This window comes from Pteropus medius, unplaced genomic scaffold (assembly GCF_902729225.1).
Source record: "Pteropus medius unplaced genomic scaffold, Ma_sr-lr_union100, whole genome shotgun sequence".
In the NCBI taxonomy this organism is placed as follows: domain Eukaryota; kingdom Metazoa; phylum Chordata; class Mammalia; order Chiroptera; family Pteropodidae; genus Pteropus; species Pteropus medius.
In genome coordinates, this window is record NW_024344378.1 from 9,924,660 (window position 1) to 9,949,258 (window position 24,599).

At 41.8% G+C, this 24,599-nt stretch overlaps 1 pseudogene; it reads left to right on the forward strand.

Moving 5' to 3' along the window:
- Nucleotides 1–24,599, forward strand: part of LOC120609743 (sulfotransferase 2A1-like) — a 64,527-nt pseudogene that overhangs the window by 35,119 nt on the left and 4,809 nt on the right.

The following is a 24,599-nucleotide window of genomic DNA, read 5'->3' on the forward strand; positions in this document are numbered from 1 at the left end:
CAGGTATTGGATGTTCTAGATTTTAATAAAAGCCACAGATCCCCTATAATCCAAAGGTAATACAAACGTGAGTTATTATAAATTCAATAATGCAAAGGAAAAATATCAGAAACGCAATGCCTTACAAGCTACTTATGGTTCTTCTATTGTCCCATTAAGCCAGTCGGAATCAAAGAAAATGGGTTGAGAACATATTCGCTGCAGAAATTATATACTTTTATCAAACAGCCATTGTTTTCATGCCTGTTTATCTTCTTAACACTTTACTTGCTGCCTCCCCAAAGACAGCCTAGTCAATTACATGGTCTTCCTTTCACACTTACATCAAAGCCAAGACTAAACTGTTCCAAGCACAATGCAACAGCCTGTTTCTTTTGAAGCAAATAAAATAGGACCATCGTTTTCAATTTTTTTTTTTTTTGCCTAAAAAGTGACAGGATAAGAATTAGGCTAAAGAGAGAAACATGAAGAAACATTTTCTTCCAGAAGGCTGAACAGCACTATCTTAACAATACACTTCCTAATGGGTAAGCAGTGAATTCTTTTGTTTACTAAAATACCTCAATCAATTTTTCTTTTAATGACTTTCATGACGACTACCTACATAGTGCTGAAGGACATTTCAGTCCTGAATCTTATCTTTCCTCATGTCCTTTATTGTTCAGAACAAGCACACGCCATGGTCATGTGATATTCCTTATTAGCTGTAACTGAAGCTTAACGGATATAATTAACGGATTATTCCAACCCTCTCTTTAGTTCCTCAGTTCCTTTTATTCTTAAAGAGATGAATTCTAATAGTGGCATTATCAGGTTCTGAAGAGACATATTAGAAGAACGAAATGTCCAATATAATTTAGCAGGTGGCTAGTTGTAGTAAGAGAATAAATGCCCATCCAGAGGCATTCTGTAAGATTTTTAGCACATCTCCCTGACTTGCCACGGAGACCAGAAATCTGGGTTCCAGTATCCTCCCAAACTCCTTACTACCTGTTGGAGATTAGCAAGTCACTTATCCTCTCAGTAATGTCATCTGCAAAATTACTCTAGCAGGAAAATGTCTAGCCTAGATAATTTCTTAAGTCGATTACGCTTCTCCAAACTTTAACCTTCAATGCCACACTGTACTCCTACGGTACAGTTATGGGTAATTTTTTACTTTATTCCTTTAATTGTTTGCTATTTTCTAAGGTTTCTACAACGAACAAGAATTGTTATAATAAGAAAACACTAAGAAAGTACAAACAAAAGAAAAAGAGAAATTAACAAAAGTACATTTTGGCATCTTACACACGCCAGAGCCTCATCCAGTTATGTTTTAAAATTCGAAACAACTCGATCACCACAATACGTTTAAGAAATCTCATCATAAGATGTAGCATTGTATCACATCTTAACAATATCAGTGGAATATCTATATATAGAAAAAGCAAATGAACAAAAAAAATTTTTTAAGACAAATTGCATGCTATGCTGGTTCCCAGTACAACAGGCAGACTGTGATCAGGAAACCAGGGTTCAACTCAGTTTGGTTTAACCAACATTTACTGAGTCCAGGGCAGTGGAGAATATATGAGTAGATTATAGTACCGTAGAAGGGATAAATAACTGAATAATTCCAAAACTAGTCAGACTGGCAAATGTGCTAAACAGAGGCAGAAACGAGCCCCTGGAAAATACTGGTTAATTCTGACTGCGGGGATCAAGACTCGCATGCTGCCCTAGATTTGCTGCCCTGGATTTGCATTCTGGGTGTCCAGTGCTCTCTATTCTTGAACAAGTTACTTAGCCTCTCTGGCCATGTTTTCCTAGCTGAAATCTAAAGCAATTGGCTTTGTAAATTTCTAAAAAAAAAAAATTTTAAGAGTCCCTGACTTTATGTTATAGCAACGATGAGGATCCTTTATCTAGTGTGTTTTTTCAATTTTTTTCTAGTCCTCAATCACTCACCGCCATTGTTGAGCCTCAAGTTATACTTCTATTCTAACTAAATTGGGCCAGAGGTTATACCTCTTCTCTATTCTCATTTCTTTCTGACTATTAAACTGCGGAAACCTCCAATATGCAGACAGGAAACTCAGCATTTGGTCTGAGTGTGGACGAAAAAAACAAATTTTGTTCAGAGCTTCCCTTTCATTAGTTCTCTTTAAGGATTATTGATTAAATACTAGGTGGGGTAGGAGGCAAAAATAGAATCCTGTTAAATAAGTTGTTTTTATAATTAACTGGTTTTGGCTGTCATTCTAATTTAAAGGCATGCAAAGAATTCATACTTTCTTTTTAGTCATAGTGATTTTTCAAGATTCTGTAAATCTTACACATTAACCTTGAAGCCACGTGCTTTTCTGACATTCTTTGAATTCTTTAAATAGATCATGGGGGTTGGATTCGGGGTTGGCTTTTATTAGCATTACACTCTCAGCAAATAATGGCCGCTCTGCTTTCTTTTTTTTAAAGAGCATTGTTATTGGATCCATTCAAAGGGAAAAGCCCGTAGCCTGCACTTGATGATCCACTCAAGACAAATATAAGAACAAGTTGTATATATATGAAGCCATCTTCCTGTTATTTATTAACACATGTGAAAGTAATGTTTTAATCTATTCATGCAATTAATTAAACATATTTACTGAGCTCCTGCTATGTAAAAGGCAAAACATCATTAAGCAAAATGACCCACCCTTTCACGTGAGTTTATCCTTTCCTCGTGACATTAAAATTATTTGGTCCTTTAAAACTTCTCCAGAAACTTCAGGTGCAAAAGACTGTTAGATGAATCCCAATGCTGAAAGCACCACGACTGACTAGAGTGTAAAGGGAAAAGGAAGCTAGATCAGGGTTTCTCAGCTAGTGACATTTCACACCAGATAATTTTTTATTTTGGGGGTGCTTTGCAGGATGTTTAACAGCATCGCTATAGTCTCCACCCACTAGTGACGACCAAAAAGGTCTCCAAACACTGCATTGCTCCCTGGAGTCAAATCCACCCCTGATATCGAAACACTGAGCTAGAATGATTCTCTCTCTGACAATATGCCAGTCTTTACTTCTTTTTATTCCTTTTGCTTCTTAGAGATGATAGCGAGACCCATGCACTTCAACCTGTGTCCACTGAGATTTCACATAAAGCAATTCCATTTCTGTGCCTCTCTACCTCTGTCACCAGGGATAAGAATAATGGGTGGTCCCTTTGTGAAAATGACTGAAAAGGTGACTACTAGCCCGAAGTCAGGGTTAGAACTTTGTTTTCCTGAATAGAGATAAGTGTGTGTATTATAGCCACACTGTCTCATGTAATCTCTCCTGTGACTAATGCGGTATGAGAGCTATGGGGACTGCAATGCAGTGCCTCCAGGAACTTAAAAAATACAAATGACTTGAGAGTTAGATTAAGATGTTAATATTTTTATGTACTCAGTGGAGATGTGCAATGTAACCTTCAAGCAGTGGTCCTACCACTGTAGTAGTAGTAGTAGTAGTAGTAGTAGTAGTAGTAGTAGTAGTGTGTCTACAAACTTCCTAGTAGCTTATTGAAAATGCAGATTCCTCACCAGCAGAGATTCCAATTTAGCCAATGTGGAGAAGGCTCGAGCATCCACCCAAAGGATCCAGATGCACATGGCCCCATGAACTTCTCTTTGAAAACAAGCAGCTTGAAGATGAAGCATAGCTGCCAGATTTCGAGTTTACCCTGATTGGAGGCATGGCCATGTGTTAAGAAAGGACAAGTCCATTGGCAGGGTAAAAAGGAAGGTTCAGCTGTAACCATGCCAAGAAAGGAGAGTGCCGTGGGCAAGACGGACAGTGCCCATCCAAGGTCCAAGCGAGAGTGTGGCCCTGCCCAAGGACTCAGTCTGTCCCTTCCTTAAGGCGGCTGGTGTTTCAGTCACGGAGATCGATATTCTGTTCTCTTGGTCTAATGTCATTAAACATTCAGAACGAATGACTAGCTCCTCTTACCTTCCCTTGGGGTATGTCCTATGGCACTTCCCCTTGCTATAAATTAATACATTGATATTCTGATTGTGTATATATATCAGGGTCATGAGTCTTTCCCAGAAAAAAATGGCCCTACTTTCTGCATGCTGGCAAACTCGGGTTTCCAAGGCTGGAGTTAGAAACTAGACTCTGGTAAATTAACAAAGGTAATACTGGTGGTGTGTCGGTAAATGTTTAACAGGCAGCAATGGGGGAGGTGAGGAGAACCCGGATTTATAGCATTGGTAAATGTCCATGGTGCAAATACTCACACTTCCACCATGGCCAGCTTCAAGCCACTAGCCATAGTTGGTTTACATGGAGTTAGGGAGAGAGCGCCACTATAAAGTATTGTCACCCTATGTATACAATAAATGTAAGTAATCTTGAGGCACAGATAGTAAAATAATGATTAGAGGAAGAGTGTGGAGTACTTATTACATTTGTTTTTATTTAATATTATTACTTTATGTAATTTTAAATAACGGCTATTTTTAACCAGTTTACAAAATTTCTGAAAGTTTAAAAGTTGGCCCTCAAGAACTGGTACAAGTTTGCTCCAGCACGCCACTAGAGGATCGATCTTTACAGACAAGTTTGGGTGAGTGTGTCACTTTCCCCCGATCACACCTGTGTTTCAAATGTGCATATTCTTTCGAGTTTCTATATGGACACAGAACAGGGTCCGACTTACTACCCTCCCGAACTTAAAAATCGCCAATCTGATTTCATTCATCCTTTAGATGTGTTTAATCCTTCTACAGTGTACAAAGCTGTCATGCACATAATTGCAACTGATTTTTATAATCATTTCATGAACTGGGTTTAACAGATAGTTTCCTCATCTTACAGATGAAGAAACCAAACTTAGAACAGCTATACTGCTTGCTCACGGTTAAAAACTAGCATGTGGCAGAGCAGAGAAACGAGGAAGCTGCCATTTATTGAATGTCAACCACAGACCAGACACTGACATCTTGTCTGATCCTCAAAGCAATCCTGTGCAGTAGATGCGAGTGGGTCTATTTCAAATATGAGGACACTGAACTCAGGGAGATGCTATAATTCATTCAAGATCACATGCCCGGTAAGTCTAAGTCAGGATCAATTGTACGGTAAGTCTAAGTCAGGATCAACTGCACAGTGCTTCTGAAACTGTAACGCACATCAGAATCACTGCATCATAGCTGCTAAAACACGGATTTCAGGGGCCCTCACCTAGAGATTCTGATTCAGTAGGTTTAAGGTCAGACCCAAGAATCTGTATTTCTAACAAGCTCCATGGGGGATCCCCATGATGCTGGTTTGGGCACCACTCAGAACAGCCCTGAGCTGTGCCATGCAGGCTGGTAATTGCTTCCTAGGAACCTGGGTATCCTCACTCCTCGTTTTGTACTCCGCCCATTGAGACACATCATAGTCGGTTATTCTCATTTCTAAACTAACCATACAGAAGATGTTACTATGTATTTGTAAATATACGCATTCACTTTTAATCAACTGACATAACGTGATGGTTCTGAGCTTTTGTATGGATTGATATTATATAGAAAATTTAACTTTAGTATTAAGGTTTATACATTTTGAAGGTTTATTATTAATGTTCTGGACATTCCCAGAAATAAAAATCTTAAGAAAATTTTGTTGTCAATACTCGAAAAAAGAAAAAAATTACATATTTGTTACCTCTGGAATCTCTTATATGACAAAACAAGCTCTAAAAACTTGCATTTAAAAATTTCATTTTTGCTTCGGGGAAAACTGACTTCTCATATTTATACTTGGAAGATCCTCACTGAAGCAATACTTAATGATAACATTAATTATAATATTTATAAGACATCTTTCCATGTAGCTCTCAACTGTGGTCATGGAATATTTTTCTCAGTGTGGGCTCGAGGTAGAGACGGAATTATCAACTCCACCTTAGAGATACAAGCTTGTGATTCTGCACAGACCTCAGATGTCTTGCTCAAGGTCATTCACAGACTTCCCTGTAATGAGAGAGCTAGAACCTAGGCCTTGGGACTCCTAGCTCCCGACAGCCCCAGTTACACAATCGCTCTTTAATGTAACAGATGAAAAGTCTCTGCACAAGAGGGTCAGGGAAACCGTGAACACTGGACAGTGACACTCGAGCAAACCAGTGTGGTTACTTGGTAACGGCTTAGGTGAAAGGACAGCGGAGGAGGACGGTCAAACGATTGGCTAAAATTAACCCACTGGCTTGAGTTACTCGTTTCTCTTTATTTCCCATTACCATGGGAAAATATGAGTTGGCATTTCTTCTTTATGGTTTCTCAAATCTGACCTGGGAGACCCAACTAGAGCTTCTGAAAATTGATGTTTTATTAAAGTAGCTTAAGATTAATGTATCGTATTTGCACATGAACATTTAAGGGGCAATTCGCTTTTAAATAATAAAAGCCCCACGAGCGCTTAATTAAACTTATAATTTAATTATCTTCAATTGCAATATATGATTAGGGGAGATCTATTTAAAGTTTTTGCCCCCCTCCCCTGCTCTTTCCTTCGCCATCCTTTTAAAATACCAGGTATTCCTGATGAGCATTTATTTTGCCCTGCTCAAGGGTGGTACATCAACTTACTTTATCGCTCCAGAATACTTATTGTATTGCAGGTGCTTTACCCCTTCCAAACGATGAGCGGCTTTATGAGTCGAGGAACCTGGATTCTTTTTATGGTTCAAATCGCCAGTTATTAGAGAGTCCGAGTAACATTTAAGGAGTTACAACGCCTAGGCTTTCTGGTGCTGGGCAGGCTCCCTATTTGTTAGGAGACTGGGCCAGGCCCTGGAGGCCCAGGAAGAGCCTGGAAGCACATCCACAGTTGCAGCATTAGGAGGAGGCTGAGTTCTCAGGCTTTGGGGAAAATCTCTCTCAATTCCAGCCTCTCCTCTCTAGGCAGTCTTTACTGTGGGATGGTGGAGTTTGCCTTCCGAGAGCACCGCGTTGGTCATCATGTTTGACCGCTGTCTGACTAGCACCTGTTACATTCTTACTTTATGTCTCCATTCTACAATGTATATATTGGAAACAGAAGTAACAGACAGGATTTGGAAAAGAACATAGTTACTGTGTTTGCAGGGGTAGCTACTGCGGTATGCTCTCAGTTAGTGCTCACTCCTCTCCGGTAACTGCAAGGACTAGATGTGATGATACAGTAAAGCATTTAGCACAGAGCCCTTGGCACACAGTGAACGCCCAGGAAATGGTACCTTTCAATATAATTCTGGGTGGATAGCCATGAACTTTCGTCCTTCCCTTCCCCACTGTCAGAGCCAGAATGCTGACCCATACGCAAGGTGCATTCTCATGGGTCTATACAGGTATAAATGCCTCAGTCTCAAGAAGTTCCTCCAGCACCTGGTCCTTGTGAACTTTTGCCAAGTTATTTCAGAGTAGTTACCAAAGGGATAAAGCAGTTACTAGAGGGGAAGATTCGTATTTCATGGTCCGCGCAGCCAGCTGACCTCCACGTGCATTTCTTCACCCATCTTCCCTTCGAGTGGCCCTGCCCACGGGTGCCCATCACCCAACCTCGCTCCCTCCTTCGGAAGCTGTGAGTGTGGGGGGAGGGGAGAGAAGACCAGATTTGCCAACCCTTGGCAGGAACCTTTCTATTTTATTTCATTCAGAGGGCTGCATCCACCGGGCTTCTCAGCTGGGCAAATATAAAAGCATAAAGCCTTGTCTCCATGCTTAAGAGCAAATTTAGTCAATATAGTCTTCATCAGAATGAGGCTTCTTTCCAAAAGGTAAAGAGCAACTCTATTACCATTGGCTGTGTGTGTGTGTGTGTGTGTGTGTGTGTGTGTGTGTGTGTGTGTGTGTGACAGAGAGACAGAGACAGGCAGGTGGGAGGGGAAGAAAGGGAATAAATGCGTGTTCTCTGCAGCGAATATAGAGAATTTAAGCACCCTGCCACAGTCTAGCTCCACATCCAAACACCAGGCGAAGAGAAGTTGGACTTTCTGTGTTTTCTCCCTCTGTGAGCATTTCATTTCCTCAGCCTGCTGGGCAGTTACGTGAAGAGCGTTTTCCAAAGAGGATGATGCAGCACAGTAAAAGGCCCCAGGGACTGCTCTGTTCAAACCAAAATCGAAGGTCACTGACTCTGCCTGATGGCTCTTTGGCCATCTTCCTGAAAGGAGTTGACAGCAGCAGCTGTCCATGCTCTCGGCCCCTGTTGCTGCAGCCCACTGACCAAGCCAGGGATGATCTGGCTACTGAGCATCAGGCATTAAAGGTGACTAGGGGGACATCGCGAAGCCACAGCCTCAGAGTCTGCACGGTCTGTACGCGCCCCACGCCCCGACCTGCTCGAGCTGGGAATTTACAAGTATAAGACTGCCTAGTCATCACACGTATTAGGCCCCCAAAATGTCTACTTTGAATCATTTGGATACATCAATACCTAAGAATAGATGAGCAAATACTCTTGTTCTCTTCATGCCGTAATACAATGAAAATAAATTTATCTCAGAATGGACCAAAAATTATATACCACTGTCTGGAGGAATATGTCTGATAAATATTAACTGAGTTTAAATTACTGGCTTATGAAGGCCTACGGTGGACAAGGAACACATGGAGAGATACTCAGTGAACAAATAACTCAGTAATATAATTTAAAATTAAAATAAATCTGAATTATGGCAAGTGCTACAAAAGAAATTAAGGATAAAGTGAGAGAAACAGATCATTTGAGGCAGGGCAAGGAGGTGACATCTGAGCTGAGTCCTGAAGGACGAGAGGGAGGCAGCTTTGTGGGGAGGTGGGATAGTGGGTATGAGGACTTGGAGGCAGGAAAAGGTTTGGTTCATTGAGGACCAGAGAAAGGCTCCAGTGTGGCTGGCACAGGGTAATCGGGAGGAGGGAAGTAAGACACACAGGAGACAAGTATTAAGACTGTGGGGGCGGAGCTAGGGCTCTTAAGCCCTCAATACCATGCAAGAATGGACTGAAGGCAAGCAGCCTGTGGAGAATTTCCCACAGTCCTATCCGTTCAATGGAACCGTCTGCTTTGGTGGCCAGAGAAGTTGCCATCATCTCCACTGTTCTCAAAACCATGATGCAAGAGTCTCTCAGTCTAGACTTTGGCATCCCGATTATCCTTATCACATCCCTATCTTGTTAGAGTCAGCTCCCCTGCCCCCACCTCCGCCTGGGGAGCTCTTTTCAGATAAGCCTGCCTCCAATGTTCTCACCAGAAAGCCATGGATGGAAACTGACTAGGGCAGGGCTGAGGACACGGCCACCCCCAGATGGCCGTTAAATCCACCCTGCAGAGTAGCTAGAGGCCATTCTTAGGGATGCAATGTAGGGGAGTCAAGCCTTCAATGGGGAGTAGATGACTTTACGATGTCTGCTATTCCTGAGAGTTTATGAGGTCTGAGTGAATATATTACGATATATGTCATACATTCTGGTATTAGTGGGTACTTAGGAGAACTTGTCTTTATAAAGATTCAGGATGTGTATCTTTTTTTCGGTAGTATGTAAGAAGATTTCTATTATAATTGATCGATGTTCCTTTTTAGGCCAACAGAATAACTCTGAAGGAGTCTAGTATACAGAGTAGCTTTTCAGCAATTGCTTCGTCATTTGTCCCCTGGGAGATGTTATAAAATATACAAAGTCACCCAACCACTCATCATCTAAGGAGAAAACTGTGTGACACATTGTGTGCTGGGTCCCTTTGTAACCTAGAAACAGTTTTTATTTTTGCTACCATTCAAATGTTCTTATTTAAAGAAGCTAGGTTAAGAAGCTAGTATTTGGAAGAGCCACTTACCTTAAGCATTGACGCACAGCAGGCAGAACCGATTCTTTTTGGAAAATACAGAGCATCCAACAACAGATCAATAGATTTGCACTGTGGCCTCAGTCCACCTCCATTCCCACTGCTGTGAATCCCCTGGAGCTGGGAGCATTTAGCTTTGGTACCTTGTTCCCCTAAGTGCAGATGTTTAGGATTTTGTTTTCTTATTTACAGAATTAAAGAAATAGAATTCATCAAAATAAAAATGTCAATATTAAAAATAAATGTAAAAAAAAAGAAAAACTATCTCTTGAAAATACAGAAGAGTGAGAGGAAGCTGCTAAGTATGCCCCCAAAAGATTCACATCTGACCGTGACAGTGAAGACAGCCCTGCTTCGGAGGAGACAGCTGCTGCAGCTCAGGGTCTTCACTGACTGTTAAAGAAGTCCAACTAAAAGATCAGACATCCCAGAAGAAAAGACCTTTGACAAGAGTCCTTAGAATCTCCTTCTCTCGTGTTGGATATGCCAGGTGAGAAACAGGATGCTCCCGTGTGATTCTGTTTCTCGAAGCATCCCCCTCAGGTCGCCTGCATCAGAGTCACAGGGGATGGAGGGTTTGGGAGGATGCTTGTTTAAAATGAAGTTTCCTGGGCTCTAGCCCAACCCACTGAATGAGAATCTCTGAGGATGAAACCCAGGAATTTGCTTCATTTGAAAAGTAACCCATGTGATTTTTAGATTTACTAAAGTTTGAGAACCATTGGTATTGCTTTTTTTGAATGGACTTTTTTGTCTATTTTTAGTCAATTAATAACAACGATGCAATTAGACAATGCTTACTCTGTATTAGTCATCACTCTGAGTACTTCCAGTTTTATATTTACTAATTTGATGCTTGTACCAACTTTATGGTGTAGGTAAATTATAATCCCCTTTTTACAGAAGAGTGAGCAAAAGCACTGAGAGGTTAAGTAGCTTACCCAGTATCACACAGCCAGGATTCAAGCCCAAGCAGAGTCTGGTTTCAGAGTCCACACTCTTAACCCTAAACAGGCAATTCCATACCTTGGTTTTCTACATGTGGCCACGCTCCCCATGTCCATTCCTCTAGCAAACACCTCTTTCAAGACTAGTTTAGCATTCCTGCCTCTGTGAACACTTACCTCCAGGAAGCAGACCATCCCCTTCTACTGTGTGGGAGATGACCAAGCTATAATCTTGCTTCTCAGCCATACCCCCTGATTACTGTGACATACGCCACTTGCTAGCAATGGCATCGAAACCACAGTTCTTCGGTTTAGTCTTTTACTTTTTAATCATAGCCCATAGGAGTCACTGGCATTGAATCTGCCTGTTAATCAAACTGAAAATTCGTGCCAGATTTTTTTAGATGTAAGGTGAAAGTTCCCCTCATTTACTAATACATGTTTGTTGAATGAATGAATGAATGAATGAATGAATGAATTCTGTGTAACCGCAGTCATTTCCTGTTATTAGTACAAACATCAATGCTCGGGAAACAAGTTTCTTCTTATCAGAACTTCCCTCCCTCCAAACCAGTGGTCCTGCTTTGCTATGGAAGGTAATACCTTTGCTTGGTAATTGGAAATGTGCTGATCCACATGATAATGCCTCATGTTTATACAGTGTTTTACTTGAAGCAGATTGTGAATCTCTGAGCTGTCTGACCTATCCTACAATAGTGCTGGGAACTGGACATCATCATAGTCCTCATTGTGTATGCAGATCCAGTACAACCGCAGGAAAGTTAAGGACTTACCCAAGGTCACCCTGTGTGAGCTGCTCAGCCAGCCAGCCAGCCAGCCCTGTTCCGTCCTAGGGTCCTTCCTGTTCCCTTTGATTCTAATGTCACTTGCTTCAGAGCTCATCTGCAAGCTCCGGTCACTTATGCATTTCCTGGTATCTGTTATCTTTCACTCCCCACCAAGTACATTTCCAGTGTGACAGTTACTGCATCAGCCGCTTCAAGCAGGAGGATTTGAAAGGAAGGCCACTACTTTCCACGAGTGCACAAATAATTGTGCACATAATTGGCTAATGGAGAGTGCAATCGGCCACATGTGAGCATAATTAGCCACTTGCCCCTCATGTGGAGGGTATAATTATCAAAGCAGGCAATTTTATATCTGCGGATAATTGTACTTGCAGAAGAGAATGATGGGTAGGAAATCCGGTCCTTAATTACTTTTCATGTCATTATTTCTAGAAAAGCATTTTAAAGTAGAGGTAACTTTCTGATTTCAGTTGTCTGCTTTGGATCGACTGTCAGACTGAGCTGTGGGAGGAGACAGAGAACAGGGCCTCTGAAACAATGAGCCAGGATCTTGTGTACCAAGCTGAAATCTGATCTTCCTCGCCAGAAACACCCCAGTAACCAATTACCCTGGACATTACACTGAGGCCCACCTAGTGGTCAGCCATCTGCCTGCACAGACAATAAAGCTCAATTTTTCTCTCTCTCCACGACTGCGTATTCTTTTTGCTTTAGCAGTTTTAACATTTTCCTCACTTTGTGGTTTTATAATCTCAGGAAGGCCAGTTGGCTTGGCACAGTAAGTGATTTTGTTCGCTGCTGGAAATGGGTCATTTAAAATGCGTTAACAATACCTTTAACTAGTCATTCATCTGGGGATGTACATAGAATAATAAATGGAGAACACGTTTCTTTGTGGTTTATCCAAAACCTTAGACGGCAGAGATTTTACGGTCTCTGCCGTGCCCCTGCGTTCTGGTTTAAACAGCTCTGTGAAACTTTTCCCACTCTCCCACTCAATCACACAAAAATACACTTGCTAACAGCAGATCCTAAAAATACATGTCACATGCAAGCACAAGGGAAATTATTTCTTAACATGAATTGACTCTTTAGGAATATGCAAGCTGAGTAATTTTTAAAAAGAAACTCCAAACTCCTATTATACCATCTTTCATCCCCAACACGGTGTTATCTTTAAGGGGTGGGGGCAGTATGCACAGTGGTTAGGGACAGGTTTTTTGGCTTTAGAAAAACCTATGATCCAGGTTGGGCTTTGCCACTGGCCGGATATACGACCTTGGATGAGGTATTCAAACTTTTCTGACTCAGTTTCCTCCTCTGTAGAATGAGTTGCTCTGAAGATTACAGATAAAGTACTTAACACAATGCTAGGCACATTGTAATGGCTCAAATAAGCGGTGTTTATCATTAATATTAAGACTCATCTTTTAATCCGTAGCATACCTAATCCATACCAGTCATATGACACTCGATGTAACCCATGCACAGGCCTTATTTCCCTATTAAATGGACAGGAATGTTGTCTTGTACATCTTTATAGTCCACACAGCATCATGTCCACAGATGAGGCTCAATGACTGGCAATGAATGGTGGCACACAACATCACATGACATCTCACTCTGACATCCACTGACCTCGAGCACACCGTCACACTTCCTTTGATGGATCACAGACCCGGATCACAAACTCTGTCCTTCACCTCTTCCCCCACAGTCACCCTCGCAGACATAGAAGTCTTTTCTACTCTGTTTTCACCTCTTCGGCTCCATGACCTCTGTATTCACTCTGCTTCTGCCACTCCTTAGACTGCATCATACCTCAGACCTCGAGATCTTGAGTTTTCTTTGACCTCGTCGATTTCACCTCCCTTACCTTTCACCTTGCTGGGGAGCAAGTTGTGCACATGTCTTCCCAGCTCCACTTCAGTGACTTCACATTGATAGCTTAAAACCAGTCATGGTGGGAGTATTTACACCGGGAAAACAAGCAAATGCTGCAAATCAAGGCTTCCTCCCACCTTTAGGAGAGCCAGGTGTTTACCAGTTTTCAATATAACACTGCATATGTTTACATATTACCTAGACCATAAGCCCTAACCCTTCACACCTATTCTCCATTATCCCCTATGGATTTCATTTACCGTCCTATCTTGTACCCCAAAGTCAGCTCTTTTGATAATACATGTAATACTACCCCTCAGATCTCTACTTATGGGTCACTTGAGCCTTCTCTTTCTCTGATCCTGTTTATCCCTCCTGTTATCTATCTCTCACTGACCCCTAAAGCGCTCCCCACAGTTGATATTCCTAACCTTTAGCTCATGATGCCTGTATAACAGGCGACACTTTAAATATAATTGGCTACTGTCCGTCTGTATTTATTGTTCTGATAGTCACATTATCTCTTTGAGAGAGGAAGCAAGGGAGGGAGGGAGGGAGGAAAGGAGGATGGGAGAGAAAGATACCATATGCAGGTCTTTCAATGGCTGGCCCATTGGTCCCTTTCGAATTTCTTAATCCAGTTTTCATACTGATGTAGTCCTTCGGGCAGTGACTTTCATGTGGCATTTGATGCTTTTCTCACTCACTTCAAAATGGAATTCTTTATTGTGTATCAACGCACAAGTTTTGTTATGTGTCTCGGCCTTCAAGTGTTTACCAAAACTGATATAGCTCTTCCCTGGAAGAAGCAAATCATAAATATTGCCCTTTTTTAAATTAAAAATCTACAGTGAGGTGCTTATCACGAGAGTAATGTATCTCAAGGTTGTCTGCACCCACAGTTGACACTCAGCATTCCTCTTCCGGATGTCAACTGAACCCAGCCTGGGGCCCGGAGCAGGCAGAGGGAGGAGAAAGGTTAAGGGGAGACAGGAAGGAGCAAAGTATGGAGTGAAATGAAAAAGAATTATTATGAAGGGCACTGAGCACTGCTCTCTGTGACCGTTCTCACGTGACTAGGCAGGAGATTGCAAACTGAGCTGCGGACATTTGGCCTGTACAGTCCTTTTGGAAATTTGAGAGATTTTACACAAAAATTGAGGTTTCTGGCTTTTCCTGAGAAAACTTCGGGACTGGCCACACTCGGCCTGCCTTTCTACACGGGAACACAATTGGCTGGAAATGAGTAGCAGCTGCCCCTTTGAAACAGGCAAGCACTCTCCAGCTGGAAACCGTCCACGCCCCCTCACCCCCCCCACCCCCAAAACTGTTTTATATGCAGCCAAAATCACTCATTTATGCTGTCAGCTGGGCCTCTGCAGGCATTTGAGTTTGTGACTTCTAGCCTAAAGGAAGCCCTGGACCTTACCCAACCTATGTCAAAAAATTTTCCCAAAGTGATGGTTTAAAGGATATGGTGGAATCTCAGTATTTGATTCATCTCTGAACCTCCATAGTGCCTTGTACAAATAGGTGCTCAGTTAACCAGAAGTCCATGGATTAAACATCTGAGCAATATAGACTCTCAGCGGCCTTGCAGAAGCTCAAATGTACCAGTCTTGCTGGGACGGGAGCAGCAGAATGTCACTCACAACACTCTACACTTTGCTCTCTCAGCAGTGGAGGGGAAGTCGCCTCCAGATGTGTATACATGACATAGGCTCTTTGAAGAACGTGAGTTAGAACCAGTGCGTTAGAGAAGCTCCCTTTATGGAACTAATTTATTATTGGATCAAGATTTCAGGGCTTAGTTAAAAAAAAAAAACAAAACAGCACTAATGAGTTGTTTAATCCATAGTTTACCACTGCGGGCCTCTGTTTCCTCATTAGAAAAGCAAGAATTCTGTGGCAGACTGAACATTCTACACAATTGTGTCCTGGCTTCCTCCAGAAGACAGGCTGGAAAAGTCCAGTTAATCCCAGCACCTTCACAGTAAATGTCCTTATCTTTAAGCTTGTTACTGACTTCAAATATATCTTTTTTAATTTCTAAATTCCAAATAAAACAATCATCTTCATATTTCTGATATAGAAGGAGGTGGGAGGTTGTGAGAAAGCTATTTTTCTCAACATCTTGACTGTTCTTTCTAAAACCAGACTTAGGTTGGTTAGGGCTCTGTGACTGCTCACCTTCCTGAGCTTTTGCCTTCAGCCTAGACCTAGCAGAAGCAAAAATCCTGCAGGGAGATTAATGAAGACCTGTGTTACACTGCCTTCAAAGCATCTGCCTGCTCTCAAAGTCATGCACCAGCTCTCATACTAATTAGAGCAGAACGAAATGGGTGCCTTTCCTTTTTGGTAGAAAATTAAAAACCAAGACACTGTTTTCCCCCTCTTTTGATGTAACCTGACACCACTATGCATAGGAAGCATCTCCCCTCCCGAAAATGAAGGATAAAGAAATCACCAACGTGCTAATTGAATTCATATCTTCTCCCAGAAGCCAGAGAAACAGAACAAAGCGGTTTCAGTTCTTAGAATCTAAATAACCCAAATGGACCCTTTCTCAAATTAAAATCTTTTTTACACATCTGAAACTGTTATGAATCAGATTTGATGCTTAATATTGCCATGTACAACCTGTTCTATGGAGGAAATTCCCCCCCAAAAAGCAAGAACATTATTTTAGCAAATAATTTGTTTATCCCATAACCAATGATATAAAATTTGTGAGGGCTTCATTAAAAACTACCAGGAGCCCTCATATCAAGTCCAAAAAAATGAGCAAAAATAGATTTATTATATGAAGACAGGTATGACACATTTAGAGCATTTCAAAGCTCTTGAATCATTGAGATCAGATGAGTATTTTAAAACTTTTATTAAATAGTCGTAATACAAAACTAACTCTTAAGTAAATCTTCAATAGCAGCTACTACTGTCAAATACCTATTCCATACCAGATGCTATGTTCAACACTCTTCATAGGTTTATTCCTCATTGCAAGCCATCAGTATTTTATCTTATATATGAAAAAACAAGAAGGTGAGGGAAGAAGGTCATTTAAGGTCATTTAGTAAGTTGTCGTGGTTGGGATTTGAATCCAGCTTTAACTAATCCGAAGCCTATGCTTTAAATGATAAAAAAATTTAAGATTATGAATTTGACAATAAGCGCAGCTTTGACCACGTCCTATAATTTTTTTAATTCACTGTTCTTGGTATTTTCTAAATTGCCTATTACAGTTTTAATGTCTTCCTTTTTAGACATATCACTGAGGTCTTAATTTTTTTAAATGTATGATTAGACATTGTTAAATTGTAAAATTATTAGGGTTTTTTTTGTTGTTTATCATATCTGTCTTGACTTCTGAATACTGCCTATCAAAAATCTGTTCTCCTTAGTTAGATATTCTGCCATTTTTGTTTCATTCTGGATGGCAAAATTAACAGATGGGAGTAGATAATTATGAGATGATAGAAGAATGTGAGGTTTAAACAAACTAAGCAGTGAAGAAAACAGTGGTGTTTGTGTGGGTGAAGAAATGTGCAAAATAATAGGTTCCTAGGTTTCCTAGCAGCTCTTAACAGCTATTTATAAAAATATCAATGCATTTTGTTTATTCACGTGTTTGAGAAAAGCAATTCATATCATGTGTCTACAATATAACACCTAATACGTCCCATATCAAACCCTTGAAAGAACAGATTAAACAAAGTCAATGACATTTATTTCCGTGGCCACTGATATGGACACTGTTGCTTAATCGTACTTTTCCACATGTTTTTTAGCTACTTGTCTCTTCACCTTTCTGTCTCTCTGCTTCCCCAGTGAGCAACTTAAGGAAAGCTACTGTGTTTCTGTACCTCAGCATTCCCTGTGCCTAGCATCAAACCAAACACAGAACTGATACTTGGTGAATTCTCATTGAATGAATATAGGCATTGCCTGGAAATCTTTACTGAATTCTAGATGGGACCCCAAGAACTAGTTTTGGCCCAGGTCTAGCACAACTTTTCCAAGCCCTTTTATGACTTTGATTAAATTTAGTTTTAAAACCTAGAAAACTCTCTCCCCCAGCCCTCTCTCTCCATATATACATATATACATATATATTTATACCCCTCAGATGCCTGGCCTTTCCCCCAGATAATCAGCAGTCCCCGAGGCAGCAGAAGATAGTAGCTCAGACCTAATGGTCACAAGGTCTGGACCTCTGGCAGGCTAAAGATAACATCTTGACCTAAGTTATGTTTCAGCTCCTGAGCCCTAAGGTGGAACGAGCCCCTAGCTACTTTCCTATGAGACTGGACAGAGAGACGCCAGAAAAGACCTCAGAGCTGTCCTCGAGACCTGAAGAAATGATTCATCTCACCTGTTTCCAATCAGCTCCCAGCACGACTCCAGTCCCTTAACCCATGGCGTCTTGTGATTTTGCCCTATATAATCTGTAACCTACATGCTATCGGGGAATCAGGTTTTTAGCACAAAGCTGTCCGCCTCTGAAGTGGCCAATTCAACATTAAACTATGTTTTTCTTTCTACACTGCAAACTCCTGCACGTGCACTTCTTTGGGCCAGTGTGCGCAGGCGTGCAGACTCAAGGAAAAACACTGGGGTTCTCGAAACACAAGTGCTAAGCTGCAAAGTGCCCCGCCTGGAGATGGGCCAATTTCCCTAGCCTTGGCTCAAACTACTTCGGGCTTCCTCCTCTTCCCCATGACGTCTTAGCAAGCCCTGTGTGCAAGGTCGCATGAATTATGATACTAACTGTCCAGCTACTCTGAAGACATCCTAGATGAGGGGAAGCTTGAACACTGCGTAGGGTGCAAAGTGAGAAGTACGAAGTCAAAACAGGAGGTAAATGGTCAATTAAAAAGAGAACTTGAAAACTTCCCTTAAATCTGCCAATGAGGTTGGAGGTCATTGGCAAATCTTTGCTATATAATTTAGGAGGTAAAGAAACAGAGACAGAAGATACACAGATGTGCTAAAAACCTTTAGAGGAGGGAGGGAGGGAGGGAAGGGAAGGAAAAAGGGAGGGGAGACGGGGAGAGGGAGAGAGAGAGAGAGAGACACGATAGCAGTTAGTGGGAAAACCCGAGTCAAAGAAGGTTTGTTTTTGGCTTTTGTTTTGTTTTAAATGCTTGGTGACAATGCAGAGACAAAATCTGGAGCAAGGGAAGGTAGAGCCCCTCACTCTCAGAACTCACGTTGAAAGGAGGCCATAATAATTTAAAAAGTGATCTAAGTCAGCCATGACATAACCTTCAAAGATTACAAGAAATCAGGAGGAGAAGCAAAGGCCTTAGAGAATGTGACTGCACAACTAAATGTCATTTTGACAGCTTCTTTCTTGGAGGTACGTTTAAGATTATTTGAGTTGTCACTTTCTCTAGGAAGACTTCACTTTAATTATACAAATAGTGAATATTTTTCCAAGATAAAAATGGTAAAGAATTTGCTTTGAAGTCTTTAGCCTTCAAACACTATTATGTGAAACCCTCATTGGAGAAACAGTGAGGAATATGCAGATAAGGGCAAAACCGGCCTCATAAATGAGGAACTGTGAATGCTAATGGCGCGGTTTCACCGTGAACCTTTGAAAGGGCCAACGGAGAGGCTTTATTATTTCAAATATCACAGATCTGAGGGCTCCCTAAGGGAAATAGTGATAAATATTGATAAAATGCCTATAAAGACAGCAAGGCGAAAATAAGCCTCCAGTTTGACTTGGCTATTTAAAAAGCTGCCTAACCTTTCCTTTAATTGCCTCTTCACAGCAAACCAGAAATAAGATCTGAATGCAAAATGTGCTGGTCACCCCTGAACATGCTCTGAAATATCCGCTTATGAGGGGATTTAAAGCGTGATTGCTTTGCTCTTAGCTTGAACACAACCAACTGGGGAAGAATTGAATTTTGGTCTGCTAGTGGATGGTGGCCGTGTGTGTGTCAGTGCAGGGACACAGGCAGAGGGTATGGGGGAGTCCAAAGAGGGTCGGGTATGTGATGAACAGCCTGGAATACTGGAAAGAGCGAGACGGGCATTTAAATGCCAGCTCTTCCGTTTTGTAGCTGAGTGAGCCTACCTAAGTTATCAAACCTTCCTGAACCTCGTTTCCTCATCTGTTAAATGGTTATATTAATATCTAGCTAAGAGACCTACAGTTAGGATTAGTAGACACCATTCATTCATTCAACAAGCGGTTGCTGAATATCATATGCCCGGCTCTGTTCTATGCTCTGAGAATGCAGAAAAGTGAACAAAACAGGATGACACTTTAATGTAGGAAAACAGACAATACAGAAAACGAATAAGTCAATTAAATAGCATATGAAGGTGAGAAGGAGAAAGTGAAGATGTGACAAGCTGAATTGTTCACACAGGTGGCAACAATCTCTCCTATTCTTCAGGTTATTTATAATGTGACTTTGACCCTTCTCCGATTAAGAGATGGGTTCTCTGTTTCTTCCCCTTGAAACAGAATGGAGTTTTCTGACTTTTCAACCAATAGAACTGCACATGGCATTGATGCTATATGAATTCCAAGGCTAAATAATATGAAACGATGCTGCTTCCACCTTATTTGCTGGAATATTTGCCTATAAAGTCTCAGCCACCACATAAACAGCCCACTGCCCTGAGGCCGCTCTGCTATGAGGTAGTTCAAACTAGCCCACATGGCGAGACCACATGGAAGGGCTCTGAGATTACTGTGGATGAAGAGAGAGAGAAATGCAGCCAGCTCCAGATGCTTGAATTCTGCAGTGTTCCAGTTCTAGCTACCATCTGACTTAAAACCACACGAGAGATCCAGAAGCCAGAATCCCATGGCTTAGTCTTTCCATAATTCCTGACCCTCAGAGACCAGGAGAAATAAAATGTTTCTGTATGTTTTAACCCACTAAGTTTTGGGGAGATTTGTCACACAGCAGTCGATACCTGGAGCCATGGAAAAGGGGAATAGAAAATACGATTTTACATAAAAGAGACAGGAGACTTCACTAAGACATTTGATCAATGAATTGGGGGAGTGAGGGAATGAACTAAGCTATCTGAGCGTGGGGGCAGGTTGAGTTTCCCAGGCAAAGAGGGTGTGCCTGGTGTATTCAAGGAACAGCAAGAGACCAGGTAGTCTAGGGTCTTATGGGTTATTGTAAAGACCAGGTTTTACTCTGAGTCGAGACGCTACTGAATGGTTTTGATCAGAGCAATGACAAGAAGTGATTTGTGTTTTAATAGGAGCACTTCGGAGGCTCTGCTATAACTGGTCTCTTGATTATTACTGGTATTCCAGTATACTGGTATACTTTCATTATGGCATCTCTATAAAAAGCATAAGTCATTTCATTAAGGTCAGGTAATTTACCCTAATTCAGTAGGCTGCTAAGGGCAGAGATGGGATGCAAACCTACAGTACCTTTTCAAGTCCTAAACAAAAGAGTTTTACAGAAACTTAACATTCTGCCATAACTTTGGAGCTGGAAGTTACATCACTACAGTTCTTGTGCTGACCCTTTTGTAGATGAGGTAAAGCATAGTAGGTACAAGCTTGGACTCTGGAGCCAGACAGAGTTTAAACCCTGGCTCTACCATTTATGAGCTATGTGACATTGGGTAAGTTACTTAACCTCTCCGAGTCTCAATTTCCTCATCTGCAAAAGGAGGCTATGTGTACCTGCCTTGAAGGGATCCCGCGAAGGTAAACAGACAAGCACCTCAGGCACTTGGCCCGATGCCTGGCACACAAGTGCTTAATCGTGTCACACTGATCCAAGATGCCCCAAATTTTGCCTCCCTCAACTCTGCATTCGAAAAATTACCATCCTACCCTCAAACCCTTATTTCCTGCCACCTCTGCCCACATTCTTCTTCCTTTTTGGGTCAGTAGCGCCTTGCCCAGGCTACCCTAGTCAGAATGTCTCGTCTCAGACTCTGTGTCCTGAGGAATTCTACTTTATCCCTCACTCTGATTTTTAACACTTCTCTATGACCACTTTGTCAAAACCTCCTTATGAGACCAGGAGACCTTAGGGGACCCTCTTTCAGCTACCGCTTCCAGACTCTCCTTCCACCTGTTTCACAGTAATGACTGCTCTTGGGGAGTCTTCATCGCCTGCAGATTCCACCCATTCCCCATTCTCTACTACCTCTAGAAACCTTTCTCATCTTCCTGCATGTTTCTAGATCCTGGTTCATGGTCTTTTCCTCTGCTGTGATTCTGAAGGACCTATAGCATCCCTGCCAATCGTGTTTCCCACATCCTGCGTTCATAGTTTGTCAGACTCTTTATTTCTTACAACCTTTATCTTGGTTTCCTGTCCGTCACATCGCAGGTATGACTATGGCATTGTTCTTGTGGTTTCTCAAAGGTGCTTCATCTCCATGATTGTATCAGTCTGTTTGGGCTGCTATAACAGAGTACCATAGACTAGATAGCTTATAAACAATAGGAATTTATTGCTCACAGTTCTGGAGGCTAAGAAGTCTAAGATCAAGGTGCCTGCAGATTCTGTCTCATGAGAGCCCACTTCTTGGTTTACAGACTCCTGTCTTCTTGCTGTGTCCTTACATGGTGAAAGGGCTGAAGGAACTTTCTGGGTTTCCTTTTACAAGGACACTAATCCATTCATGAGGCTCTGCCCTTATGATCTAATCACCTCCCAAATGTCCCACCTCCAAACACCATCACATTGGGGATTAAGTTTCAACATGAATTTTGGAAAGACACATTAGGTCAATAGCAGTGACCTATGGGGCAGAGAAAAGAGCATTGGCCTAAGAATCCGAAGCTCTGACATAGATGCTAATGGACTGGGGTGACTTGAGAAAGTCACTCTCCCTTTTTGAGTCTTAGTTTTCTTCACTGAGGAGCTGGGAGCTGGGACATTGATCAGGGAGCCTTAGTCTTAGCTCATCCATGTGATCTTGAGCCATCTAAGCTTTCTGAGCTCTGTTTACTTATCTGTTAATTGAGGTGGCTGGAGTGGAATGGTCTTTGATGCTTCCTCAAGCATGGAAACTTTGTTCTCTAAGAATGAAATTCTTTTTTGGATCCCTTCTCTTCCTTCTTGGTCTTACACTTCCTCACTGGAACTGGAACTGGTTTTTGTCCTTGTCATGGTCCATAGTCCTTATCTCTGGCCTTTCCACCCCTCACTAACACCTGTGCTGAACGCTGCTGGCCCGCCTGCAGTTTCCCAGGTGTCCACACCCTCTCCCTCTCTGCTTCTGCTCTTGCTGCGACCTCAGGATGGAAACACCTCGTCCACTTCTCCTCCTTTCAGGTCTAGCTCCCTGGACGCCTCTCTGAACACCCTCGTAGCTACTACCTTCTGTCCATCTCCATAACTCTCTCTGTCATCGCCCTGTGCCATGAGACTGTCTATTCAACTTTGAGAACAAGGATGGCATTGGCTGTTTTTGTAAACCCATCTCCTGATACAGGGCGCAGCACACGGTGCTTGGTGAACTACTATTCAACAGATGGAGCGGTGTCGGTACACCGAAGGTCCACGTGCCATTAGGGTGTGTCCTGCAGGGTTTGCATTCCAAAGACCACACTTAAAATCTCTATTCCCTCATTTTAAAAGACATACACTTTCAATGAGATGTCTCCTTTAAAACACCTAACCATATAAGAACATCACACCTTATATCTCCAGTGTTGAATTCACCTTCCCTTCCACATCAGCCCTTTTCACGTACCCTATTTTTAAAGAAGCATTATCTTCTAAAGGCTCAGCCCTTGGAACCATCTTTGACCTCTGCCAATGTTCTTATTCTGTATTTCCTCTTTCTGGAACTTTCCTACTGGGTTTCTAATAGATCCCTGATTCTCTTCTCTCACACTTGATTATATCTCACAGATGAATCTTCCAAAAGTTCAATCCTGATAGTGTCATTCTTCTTTTTTTAAAAAGCCTGACTGCCTGCTAAATAAGAGCTAAAGTCCTCCGGCTCTCATTCAAACGTAGATTCTCATTCTAACCTCACTTTCTGAGATCAATGGTCCATCAGCGGAAGGCGAAAAAATACTGTCTTCAAAGTTGAGGGACTACAGCTGGGTGTTGAAAGATGGATGGAATTCAGATTGGCCTGGCAGTCAGAGCTATGAAGATGTGAAGGTTCTTAATCACATTTCTGTCACTTATCATTTGAGTGACCTGCACAGCCACTTCACTTCCCCAAATCTTAATTTTCTGAATTAAAAACAAGAGCTATGACAATTTTCCTAGATTCTATTGGTGCAGAAAAGCAGAGAAAAGCTCTCATTTGGTATGAGAGCACAAAGTCCTTGTCTTCGTGTAGCTAATTTCTTTGGTCGACCAACTCTGATATGATTTACAGTGGGGTAAAGTTTACTTGCTTGTTTGTTTTCTCCTAAGAGAAATTCTCCGTACAGGGAGTAACAGAAAGTCTCCTTGGAGAAGACCTTCTTTGTCTTACTAATGAGTTTCCTGGGTGGTTCTGTGGCTTATGAAAATATAGGCAAGTAGGGACCTATTATCCTAGGTTAAAGTTGTATAACATGGAATTTTGCCTCTTTGTATGAGAGTTGCTCCTAGATATGAAGAACTTTGAAAGGGGAGGTATAATTATTTGTAAAAGAGTATAGGAGCTGTTATGGGTTGAATTGTGCCCTCTCTTCCCCCCAAAAAAGACATGTTGAAGTCCTAACTCCCAGTACCTCAAAATGTGACCTTATCTGAAATTAGGGTCACTGCGGATGAAATTAGTTAAAATGAGGTCATACTGGAATAGGGTGAGCTCTTAATCCAATATAACTCGTGTCTTTATAAGAAGTGGAAGAGAGACACAGAGACACAGACACACAGAGAGAGAATACCACGAGATGATAGAGGCAGAGACTGAGGTGTTGCACGCCAAGGAATTCTAAGGATTATTGGCAAACCATCGAAACTAGGAAGAGGCAAGGAAGGATTCTTCTCTGAGGATCTCAGAGGCAGCATGACCCTGCCAAGGGGTCAGGATTTCATACTTTTAGCTTCCAGAATCATGAGAGAATAAGCGTCAGTTGTTTTAAGCCACCCGGTTTGTGGTCCCTTGTTATGGCAGTCCTGGGAAGTTAACACAGAGGACCTCTGGAAGGAAAGGAACTCCACCTTTGGTCCCTAGATTGTAAGCAATC